The sequence below is a fragment of the Gopherus flavomarginatus genome, chromosome 2, assembly GCF_025201925.1.
Source record: "Gopherus flavomarginatus isolate rGopFla2 chromosome 2, rGopFla2.mat.asm, whole genome shotgun sequence".
Classification (NCBI taxonomy): Eukaryota; Metazoa; Chordata; order Testudines; family Testudinidae; genus Gopherus; species Gopherus flavomarginatus.
Window position 1 is genome coordinate 128,836,043 of NC_066618.1, and position 12,166 is coordinate 128,848,208.

The window sequence follows — 12,166 nt, forward strand, 5'->3', positions numbered from 1 at the left end:
TCCCCCAGCCACTCTCCAAAAAAATGTGAGAGGCAATGAAGCAAGAAGTCCAGGCAATATTGGAGCTGGGCATCCCTGAAGAGTCTCACATTGATAAAGCCTGGTCGTATTATTCCCAAAGCTGGATGACACCATCTAGTTTTGCATAGACTTCACAAATATCAATGTGCTCTCCAAATTTGATGCCTACCCCATGCCCTGAGTAGACAAGCTATTAGATTGGTTGGGTGAGACCTGGTATATCACCACATTAGACCTAACAAAGGGGTACTGGCAGATCACACTCACACCAAAATCACATGAAAAAACTGCCTTTTCCACACCATTTGCCCTCTATCAGTTTCTGACTATGCCCTTTGGCCTCCACGGTGCCCCAGCAACATTTCACCAGCTCATAGATCGAGTTCTGCAACCACATGGCTTGACTCTCTTGATTTCCTGTGCTCTTTTACAATTTTTGTGAATTATATGCTTTTTGTTTGTTTGTTTTTGGAGTTTGGGTGTTTTTAGCGTTCAAGTGACATATACACACTGTTCAAATTTTGTTCTTATGACATAAGTATCCCAAGGCTACCTAAATTATGCCCAGGGCATAACTGAGTCCCTGCAACTGTCCATCATTGGCAGGGCACGAAGTTAGTACATCCCAACAAAGTTAGTGCATCCCAACCCTTGGACTGTACCTTCTGTGTTGTGCCATGTAGAAGCATAGCACAGGATCTTAGCCTCGAGGGTATGTCTACTCTACAAGGTAGGGTTGTGATTCCCCTACTTCTCATGTACATGTTCTTGCACCAGCTCTCATTGAGCTAGCACAAGTATAAAGAGCTGTGTAGCCATAGTAGCACTGGTCACGGCAGTGTAGGCACAGCTGAGCCATGCTGCATACATACCGGTTTCAGGCAGGTTTGTACTTGACATGGCTCAGCTGTGCCTACACTGCTGCTACCAGCGCTACCATGGCTGCACTGCTAATTGTATTCATGCTAATTTGAGCTAGTAGGAGTATGTATACATGAAAGCAGGGGAATCACACCCCTAGCTCATAGCCCTAGAGTATGTCTGCACTGTAATCTGAGGTATGAATGCAGCATGTCCTAGCTTTATCTGCTCTAGCACAGCTTAAAATAGCAGTGTAGATACCGTAGCATGGACTTCAGTGCAGGCTGTAGAAGCCCACTGAGGACTCTGAATAGTACATACAGGTCTGTTGCATCTTATGCGGATTTAACATGCAGTAAGATGAGACAGACCTGTACTCACATAAATAGCCTGTGCTGAAACTTGTGATGTTATGTCGATACTGCTGTTCTTAGTCATGCTAGCACAGATAAAGCTAGTGTGAATATATTTACCTGTCCTTTAATCACACCTCATATTTTAGTGTACACATACCCTTAGTGTATACTGTGCAGAAAAAGTAGTATGGGAGGAACAACCCTGGAGGGGCTTGAAGAAGCAGATAAGAATCAAATCAAGACCAGCTTGGATCTGTGAAACCAAGGGTCCAGATCTATTTCCTTCCAGAAAAGAGTGGATTTACGACCTGATCCTGTAAGGTGCTAATCAGCTCCTCAGAAGTAGTTAATGCCTTCCATTACTATTAACTTCAATGGGCACTTTTAGGGCACTCTGCACCTCCAGGATTTGATCACATCTTTTAAGATTGAGCCTTTAAAGTCAGCTTTATATGTCTCTAGACAGTTTGTGTATGATTGTGTGTGTGAGAGAGAGCGATAAGGTCCTTAAGCCTCTTATATGCTACTCTTGTTGATGGAGAGGTCATGTGAGTGCAGGTTGTGTAAGCTGAGTATCAAAGAAGGGCTAATTAAGTGCAGGCGATGGGCAGGTTGCATGGTGGTTTGTGACAAAGTGGGTTGATGAAAGGGAGGTTTGTGACTGTACATGTTAGTTTTAAAGTGTTTTGTAAAATAAAATACAATTTGCTGTACCCCAGTGGTATGCACTGGGAATTTCCACATATATGTGGCACAAACCAGTGTTTAAAATGAAATAATTAACATGCTGGCATGTTCTCCTTTCTCCTCAGGGCTCCAAACTGCCTGAAGATTTTCTAGCCACTTGCTCAGCTCTGAAGTCAGGATTGGTTATTTCCTCCCTTCCAGCTCTCCTTTTCTGCCTGAGATACCCAATACAGTGGAGGAACCTAAATGAGTTAAATAAAACTTTAAAAAATGTATTTATTATTTTTGCTTTTGAAATATATGTATTACTTTTGCTGCTCCACCCCATCTTTTTCCATTTCTTTCTTTCTTTTCCTCTTTCAGGAACTTGCAGAGGGGAAGTCATGCCCTGATTGGCCACAAGGGGGCACTACCTAAACAATTCATTTACAAATTTGCTGGTGAATGCAGGCATCAGCCTAGCCCCTGTGGAAGGGAGCAGGTCAGGACTTTAAAAAAGTATCGCCTCCCCAGCAGTATGGACATGGAGCAACTGTCGAAATGGATGATGCAGCAGAAGGTTCAACTCAGCAGCAGCAGCTACAGCAACTCCTCCAGCAGATGGTCACCCAGCACCAGCAGTTGATCCAAGATTTAGTTGTTCAGCAGCAACAGCAACAACAGCTGGTGCAGCAGGTGGTGACCATATTGCAGCCTCCCAGAATAGTCGGTCTTCCGGCACAGATCTGACAGAGGCCCCAGTACCAGTCAGACTAACAAAAATGTGACCTGAAGATGATCCAGAGGCCTTTCTCAGAAGGTCTGAATGAGTGGCAGTGGCAACATGGTGGCCACATGAGCAATGAGCAATCTTACTATCCCCATGCTTGACTGGAATTGCACAAAAGGCCTGTTGTGGGTTAGACTCAGTAATATCACAGGATTATGCATGAGTCAAACTAGCCATTTTAGATTAGTTGGTTATCTCAGAGGAAACATTCAGACAGTAATTTTGGGAGGAGCAATATCCTTTGAGTGCCCAGCCCCACATGATGGCATTGAAACTGGAAGACTGGTGTTGGCAGTGGCACAGACCCAAGACAATGGTAGGGGTTCAAGTAGTGGAAATGATTCTGCTCAAACAGTTTATACAGGTATTCCCTGCCAGGGAAGGAGGCTGGGTGTTACACCACTAGCTTGAGACAATAACTGAAGCAATCCAGCTAATGGAGATGTCTATGGTGGCTAGGACAGCAATACCCAGAAAGGGACCCTCTTGGGCCAAGGGATAAGCTCTGGTGAACAAGAATCCTGGCCAAGGGGATCTGTGTCCTGAAGGACTCTACCTACCCAAGGCCTCCCTAGCCAGGATTTAGGAAGCCAAGGAAGTTGCGCAAGTCATGAACAACTCAAACTAAGGAACTGGAATAGTCTAGCTGAGGGTCAGCTCAAGAATCCGCCAACTCTCCCCAGTCTCAAAAAAGGGAAATCCTGGGGTCAGGCACAGGGAAGGCCCATGCAAAAGAGATTACTGAGAAATGAGTGGGAGGCCTCCATACCAGCAACAAGGTCCAGGATGTTTATTTTATGTGTGGCCTCCCCTGGCACTGGTACCAAGGCTGCCTGTTTATGGAATGCAGTTTTGGCAAGTCTGGACTGCATAGGGCCAAACAGGTTGGCTAGGGCCAGCTAAACTAACCATCCTGGTTAAACAGATAGAAGTAATGGGCCTTGTGGTCTCAGGGACACAGAGGGGCCAGACCCTCATGAAGAAATCATCAGTACCAGCTCCAGGATTGCCCCACAGCACCATCTACTTACAGTGTTTCCATGAGAATGTAAAGCCATATCCCCACACTCAATTTCTGCTATCCACGGGGGAGCATACAAGACCCCTAATGGCCAGCCTCATGACATCACTCAGTTACCCAGTCATTATTGACAGAGACTGGGAAATTTGGGGGACCTCCTGATGGCATTCTTGGGATCACCCCAGAACACAGAAGCCTCACTGCTGGCATCCCCTCAGTTGACTTGGGGCCCAATAGGCCTCATTCATATAGCATATAGCTCAGGCCAGAGGGCAAGAGTTCCAAGCAGCTAGTTGCTTCCTTAGGATCCCTGTCATTCCTGCAGCTTATGGTTACCCTCTTATCCAAATCTGAGATCCCCTGATTAGGTTCTACAAAGTTATTGAAGAACAAAGAGGAGATGAGACTTTAAGCTGATCCTATGTACTAGTGGTCATTTTTAATGGGGAGATAGTGGACCCCCTGCTATCTGAAGTATTCTTCCATTTTGAAATTCAGGGTGAGTGGTTGTACCACCTAGAGAGAGATCACCCGAGGAAGTTCAAACCCAGTTCCTGGTGCCCCAGATGCCCCAGTTTTTCTGGCCCAGGATATATAAGAATGTTCCAGACTTCTGCACCTCTTGCCTAGAATGTCAACTAACTGCACCCCAGAGAATGACAAAGGCTATACTAGTCCATCTCCCCTTGGTTGACATACCATTTGTGAGGACTAGGATGGACATGATTGGGCCACTCAAGAAAAATGTGGGCTGGGTATTGCTAAATCTCGGTAATCATGGATTACACTACCCAATATCCTGAGGCCTTACCATTGTGCTCCACAAACACCAAAGCCACTGCAGCTGAATTGATGAAGATCTTTGCCCAAGTAGGGGTACCTCAGGAGATTCTCACACACTAGGGAACTAAATTTACATCTCATGTATGAAAAAAACAAAGCTGACTACTGAAGATCAAGTACCTCCTAACCTTCAACTACCATCCCCAAATGACAGATGGTAGAAAGTTTTAATTAGACACTAAAAAAAATAATTTGCCACAGATACTTGTCGCTGGGACCTGCTGCTTCCCCACCATCACAATCCTGTTTGTGGTACGCCAGGTACCACAATCATGCACAGTATTCTCCCCATTTGAACTGTTGTATGGGAGGCAACCGTGGGGGATTCTGGATTTAGTACAAGAAATGTGAGAGGAACTGAGTTCCCAAGGTGACAATGTTGTATAAAACATCCTTACCGTTTGCATAAGCCTAAGAGGCGTTAGGAACCACCACACAGGATAATCTCCTAAATTCATAGAGCACCCAAGAAACAACCTATAATAAAGGGGCCCACCTCTGAGTGTTCCAACAGGGAGGAGCTTGTTGCTTCCTAAATCTGATTCTCTAGTTCTGAGTCAAAACTACTGGCCTGCTGGCAGGGTCCTAACAAAATTATTTGCCAGGTAGGGCCAGTGAATTTTGAAATCAGGCAGTCAGTCAAGAGGAGGATCAAACAAATTTACCATGTCAATATCCTAAAGCTGGGAGAAGCCAGGGAGGGCATATGTATAGCTTGCTACCCTCTGGAATTAGAGTTAGGGCTGCAGACAGACAGCATCTCAGACTTCCGAAGAGTCCATACTGGGGACAATCTCACTAGAGCAGAAGGTTCAAGCCCAACAGCTGATTGCTGCCTTCTCAATGAACTCACCTCACCACCCATCACATAGCCTGGACACTGTATCAGGGAAAACTCGCAGCCTTTTCCCCAGAAGTTGAGAGAGATCATAGAACAAGAACTCCAATCTGTGTTGGACCTTGAGGTAACTGAGGAATCTTGTAGTGACTGGGGGAGTCCAATAATATTGGTCCCTAAGCTGGCTGTAACCAACCAATTTTGCATTGACTTTAGAAAAGCCAATGCCATATCAAAGATACCCCCTGCCATGTGTTGAAAAGCTATTACATCAGCTGGGTGAAGCCAAATATATCACCACCTTGGATCTTAACCCAAAAGATACTCACAAATTCCATTCATACCAGAATCTCAAAAAAAACCCACAACGTCCTTTGCCTCCTCCTTCAGCCTGTATCAGTTCTAGACCATGCTGTGGGCCTTACACAGCGCACCAGCAACATTCCAACAGCTAATGGACCACATCCTGCGGTTCATAACCATTATGCCACTGCTTACCTCAACAACGTTGTAATGCATAGCCAGAACTGGGAAGGCCACCTAAAGCAAGTAGCTTCTGTACTTTGGTCCATTGAAGAAGATGGACTGATGGCAAACCCTGCACAATACTGCATAGGCAAAGACAAGGTGGCTTACTCGTGTATACTTTGGGGAAAGGTCAGGTGCAATCTCTTGTGGACAAGGTCCAGGCCTTAAGGGCCTGCCCCACTCTGACTACAAAGAAGCAGATGTTCAGGTTTCTGGGTTTCGTAGGTTACCACCACCAGTTTGTACTGGGGTTCTCATCTATTGTGGCCCTCTCACAATTAAGCTTAAAGAGAGTAGCCCAAAAAAAGATCCACTGGACAGAAGTCTATGAGGCAGTCTTTCAGACCCTAAAAATCTCACCTTTGCAGAATCTTATACACCCTAGATTTCACCAAGAAATTTCTCCTACAAACTGATGCCTCTGAAATTTGAGGTATTGTTGTCTATGGTGGTTGATGGTGAGGAACACCCCATCCTGTACCTAAGATGAAAATTGTTCCCAAGAGAAAAGGCACACTCCATGACAGAAGAAGAGGGCTTATTTGTGAAATGGGCCATGGAGGCACTCAGATGTTACCTCCTTGACAATAAGTTCACTCTAGTCATGAATCATGCCCTGTTATAATGGCTTCATGCCATGGAAGACACCAGCCCCTGAAGCGTGTGGTAAGACCTATCCCTCTTAGTTCTGGATACAGCAGTGGCCTGCAAGTGCTCACCAAAATACAGACTTTTTTTCTCTCAGGATGGAGGGAAGCTGGTTGGGGAGAGCCATAACTTAAGCAATATCCTGAAGGAGAGGGAATGTGATGAGGTAGATAGGCCCCATACTAGCAATGAGGGGGTTAAAGATCCCTTATTCTGCTAAACCTGCAGCCAATATCAGATGTGGAGAGGGAAGTTAAAAGGAGAAGACATAGCCCAGTTCAGATCGACCAGGAAGGAGAGTAGAGCTCTGCTACTTCCTTGACCAGGGAAGCCTGGTTCCAGCCAATAGCCTAAGACAACTTGCTACTTAGATGAGGCATTTGGTATATTTGGGTGGGATGGTTAGGCCCAGGAAAAAGGAAAAGAAGGGACTAGTGCAAAGAGAAAAGCATGAAGCGGAATAGCGCAGTCCCTCCAACACATCCTTGGATGCCCTTGCTTTATTGTTTTTCTTTTTGTTTGGACTCTAACACCCCAGAAGGGATAGACTTCCTAGTGTGCCTTGGTTGGAGGGCTAAGACACTACAACACTGGATCTGTGAGGGGCAACACCCAACCATCAGGGACCCACAGTGGAGAAGTCAGGGCTTTGCAGGCCACAAGGGGGTGCCACCCAGACAACCCAGTTACGAGGAATATTTTGATCTGTCAGTAAACATATCATAAAAAATTGAAGCATATTGCATAAAAGATAAAGCAGTCACCTTTGTCCAGCTTGTCCTCCTCCATCTCTCCATGAACGGAAGTTGATGCCACATCATTCCATTTCGTTGTGAGCATGTTCTTTCCATTTCTGGCCAAAAAGTTTTGTCATGGGATCAGCCCAGCACATTTTTGGTCTGCCCAATAGTTGCTTGTGGTCTACGGGGCTCCAGTCACTGATGCAGGTGGTCCACCTATCGTCTTGCCTGTGGTCTACATGACCCGCCCATCTCCTCTTTGTGTTGTGAATTACCTGCTCTACATCGGTCACCTCTGTATGCCTTCTGATCTCATTCGGTATGTGATCATGGAGTGATATCTTACACATTTGCTTTTCCATTGCTCTCTGGGTGACCGTTAATTTTTCTTCCTCCATTTTTGTTGTTGACCAGCTTTCCACTCCGTATATCATTGCTGGCAGAATAGTGCAATTAAACAGTTCTTTCCTTTTCTTTATGGGCAGTTCACCATCCACTAGAGACGTCTTTATTTTGTTGAAACTTGCCTACCCTGCTTTTTTCCTCCTACTGCTTTCCCCTTTGAATGAGGTGTGTCTGTTCAGCTGCTGACCCGGATAAATATATTTGTCGACCTCCTCGATTAATTTCCTATTTATAGTGATGATTCCTGCTGCACAATGCTCATTCTGCATCCACTTCATCTTTGACACGTTCACTTCCAATCCGATATCATGCAAAAGTGTTTGTAGTTATTGCAATTTGTTCTCCAGTTCTGCTGTGCCCTTTGCCAATATTACACAGTCATCAGTGAAGAGAAGATATGTTAACTGTTCTCCATCAATTCTGATTCCTTTTCTCCATCCAATCTCTTGAACAGTGATTCCAGTATTGCTGCAAACAGATTCGGTGAGATTGTGTCGACTTGTCTTACTCCTCTATGTATAATAATAATGCAGAGGACATTGATAATGTTATCTCTGTCAAACAATTGCAGTTCATTTCTTTCAGCAGGTCAATTTACCTTGGGTCGATTCAGATTTCGTTGAGTGACTTGAGTACAGCATTAGTCTCCACTGAGTCAAATGCCTTTTGGTAGTCGACAAATGCAATATACAATGGTACTTTGTAATCCTTGCATTTTTCGAAGAGCTGCCGAACTGAGTGAATGTGATCAATTGTTGAATACCCTGAGCGGAAACCAGCTTGTTCTCTGCTTTCATGAATTTCAAGATCCTTCTTAATCTGATTGAGTATGACATGGGTGACCTTATACACTGGTGAGAGGAGTGTGATCAGATGGTAGTTGCTCAGTTCTTCTGAATTGCCTTTCTTCATCAACAGTATTGTTTTCAATTTCTTCCATGCATCTAGAACATGCTTGTTATTGATGGAGATGGTGAACCATTGCACCAACGCTTTGAAGAGAGTATCTTCCCCTGCTTTGAGATATTCTGGCCAAATATCATCCACACCCGGGTTCTTTCCTCTCTTTATGTTATAAACTGCATATTCAATTTCTTCCCACATAACGTCGGGAACTTCTTCTGTTGCCTGCTGCAGCGGTGTATGCTGGACATTGACATACAAGGAATAGAGATCATTGTAGAATTTCGTACATATTCCCTTCATTTTGCTCTTTTCTGATGTCCTTTCACCATTTTAATCTTTCAGCACTGTGGGATAACCTGTTTCAGCCTAACATCTCTTTTGACCTTCTTCAGACACTTGTTCTTTTCAGCCGCCTTTCTCAATTTCTTCTTTCTAAAGTCTTTGAGATCTTCTTTGATCTTCACGTGAATTTATTTGCACAGTGTTCTGTATTCTTCACCCATTTTTCCTTCTAATTTCATGCGCACCCTCCTTGCCATCAGATTCAGTTTTCTCACTGATCCTCTGCTTGCATCCCAGCATTTTCAATGCCTTTGCCTTCTTAGCTGGTGAGATTATCTGAGAGATAAACTCTTCATAGTCCTCATTAATGTGCTTGTTGACCTTATACTCAAGGTCCATTTCACTCACTTCCTGTGCAAATGCCTCTTTGTTGAAGTGCCACTTTTGTTTTGGTTTCTGGTTTCTCTTGACTCGGTTTTTGTAGGCATTGTTAATGCATAGTTCTGAGTGCAACATATGATGATCTGAGCCTGTGCAAATAATTCGTTCTCCTATTGTCGCTACATCATTGAAGATTCATCTGGTATCCGTCAATACATAATCAATCTGATTCAGTGTGACACCATCCAGGCTTTTCCATGTCCACTGCTGTTATTCTTTTTGAAATACTGTGTTCATTATGTGGAGATGATTTGCCTCTGTGAATGCAAGCAGATGTGTTCCGCAATCATTTCTTACTCCTTTACTGAATTTTTCCATATACTTTTCATTCTCACTCTCCTTTCCACCTATTATTGCATTTAAGTCCCCTTGAATGATTGTATAGGTGGACCATTTCTGCATTGCCTCCACTAGCTCTTTGTAGAAATGTTCCATTTCTTTGTCTTCCGCTTCCTGCGCAGGAGCTTACACCTGAATAATTTTAATTGTTCTCCTTCATTTTATGTGAACCATGGGAACTGCAGTACCACACAATAAATAGTCAATATTTATTCAAGAGACCAGAAATTACCAAGTGCCCAGATTCAGAGGGATATATAATACATGTATATTTTTCATACTATTTGGTTGTTTACCAATTTGTTAATGCACGCAAGCCGATTTTGCTGGCACACGGCTGCCAGCCGGGGTCACTGCCAGCTGAGTGAATGGAACCCCAGGCTGGCAGAGGCTGAGCGGGGCTGGTGGCCGGGACCCCAGACTGGCAGCAGGCACACCCCCCCAGCTCCCCCCTCACATGCTCTGGTTCTGCGGCTTTCGGGAGTGTGAGCCACCGGGGCACGGGGCCCTGAGCCTGCTGCGGGAGGGGCAGTGGTGGCGGCTCACACTCCCAGGAGCCGCAGAGCCTGAGCACGGCGAGGGGGGAGCCAGGAGGTGCACGGGGACCACCGCCTGCATGCATCCGCTGCAGGAGCCCCACCCCCCGGGGAGGGGCACCAGGCTGCAGCCTGGGCAGGCATGCCCCTCGGCTTCTTCCTCACCGCGCTCAGGTTCTGCGGCTCCTGGAAGTGTGCTCAGGTTCTGCTGCCCCTCCCGCAGCTCCCCCACTTCCAATGCCTCAGCACTGCACGTGGAGTTTTGCCTCCACGTGAAGCCAGCATCTGACTGGCATGGGCATGGTAAGAGAAGTCCTGGGGGGCAGTCAGGGAGCAGGGGGAGAGTTGGATGAGGCATGGGAGTCCCCGGGGGTCTGTCTGGGAGCGGGGGTGTGGATAAGGGTTGGGGCAGACAGGGGACAGGTAGGAGGTAGGGTCCTACGAGGGCAGTTAGGGTGGGGGGGGGTCTCAGGAGGGGGCAGTCAGGGGATAAGGAGCAGGGAGACTTAGGTAGGGGGTGGGGTTCTGGAGGGCAGTTAGGGACAGGGGTCCCAGGAAGGGGAAGTCAGGGGACAAGGAGCAGGGGGGAATTGGCAGTTCTGACGGCGGCAGTTGGGGTGGGAAGTGGGAGGGAGTGGATGCGAGCAGGGCTAGGGCAGGGCTCTCCCCTCTTTTTTGATTGTTGAAATATGGTAATCCTAGGTGAGGGGGGACCCAGAGGGCGCATGGGGCTGGCGCCCGCATACATCCACTGCAGCCTGCAGGAGCCCCGGGGGGGCACTGGGCCGCAGCTTGGGCAAGAGGGGTGGGGGGGCACAGCTGCTCCCCACTAGCAGCACCACTGCCTTTGCAGAGCTGCTGCCCCCCTGCACCATGCTGGCTCCTCCATGGCTGGGGCTCGCTGCTGCCGCAAGCAGGACACTCTGGCTCTCTGGTGCCTCGGGAAGGCGGCTCTTCCCTGCCAAGCTGCTACAGCGGCCCAAGCCTGGCAAAGCCAGTAAGTGGACTTGGGTGGGGGGGCACCTGGGCGGGGTGGGGAGGGCTTGCGGGGGGGCTGTGCTCCCTCCAGGGAGTTCAGGGGGCAGGGAGTGGGGAACCTGGTCTGGGGAGCAGCTCCTGGGCATGGCTCGTTGGGATTTGCCCTCAATGAACCAATGTGCGGGGGGGGCATAAGGTGGAAGTTTCATCTAGGGCACAAAATATGCTTGCACTGGCCCTGCCCCAGGTTAAGAACCACTGCACTAGACTGATAAGATCTGCATTTTAATTTAATTTTAAATGAAGCTTCTTAAACATTTTAAAAAACTTGTTTACTTTACATACAACAATAGTTTATAGAGAGACCTTCTAAAAATGTTAAAATGTAGTACCGACATGCGAAACCTTAAATTAGAGTGAATAAATGAATACTCAGCACACCGCTTCTGAAAGGTTGCCAACCCCAGGGTTACAATGAGGGGCAGCAGCTGGGGAGTAGGCACACACGTGATGGCAGCCCCACTCCACCCACCACAGGGGAGGCAAGGGGGCTTCCTGGACCTGAGAGGAGCACGTGCCGTGACAGTGGTGTGAGGTGAGTGTGCTGCCTGTGGGGAGAGGGCTGGGGGGAGTCCTCCTCTCTGGCCCCAGATGGGGGCAGCCTGCCTGCACCCCAAACTCATCCCTGGTCCTGACCCACTCCAGAGCCTGCACGCCCAGCCAGACCCCTCACGCCCCCTGCACCCCAACCCTCTGCCCAAGCCCCTCTCAAACCCCTCAGCCCCAGTCCAGAGCCCTCACATCTTCACATTATTTAAAAATATATATATTGGCTTTCAAGGCAGGTTGGGTGGGGGGCAGGACTTGGACCCGGTCTGGGCACCACCAAAAATTATACAAACCTGCTGCCCCTGTGCACTCCTACTTCCCGTGCCTATGGAGACCTGCTGGCACTCTGCATTGACTT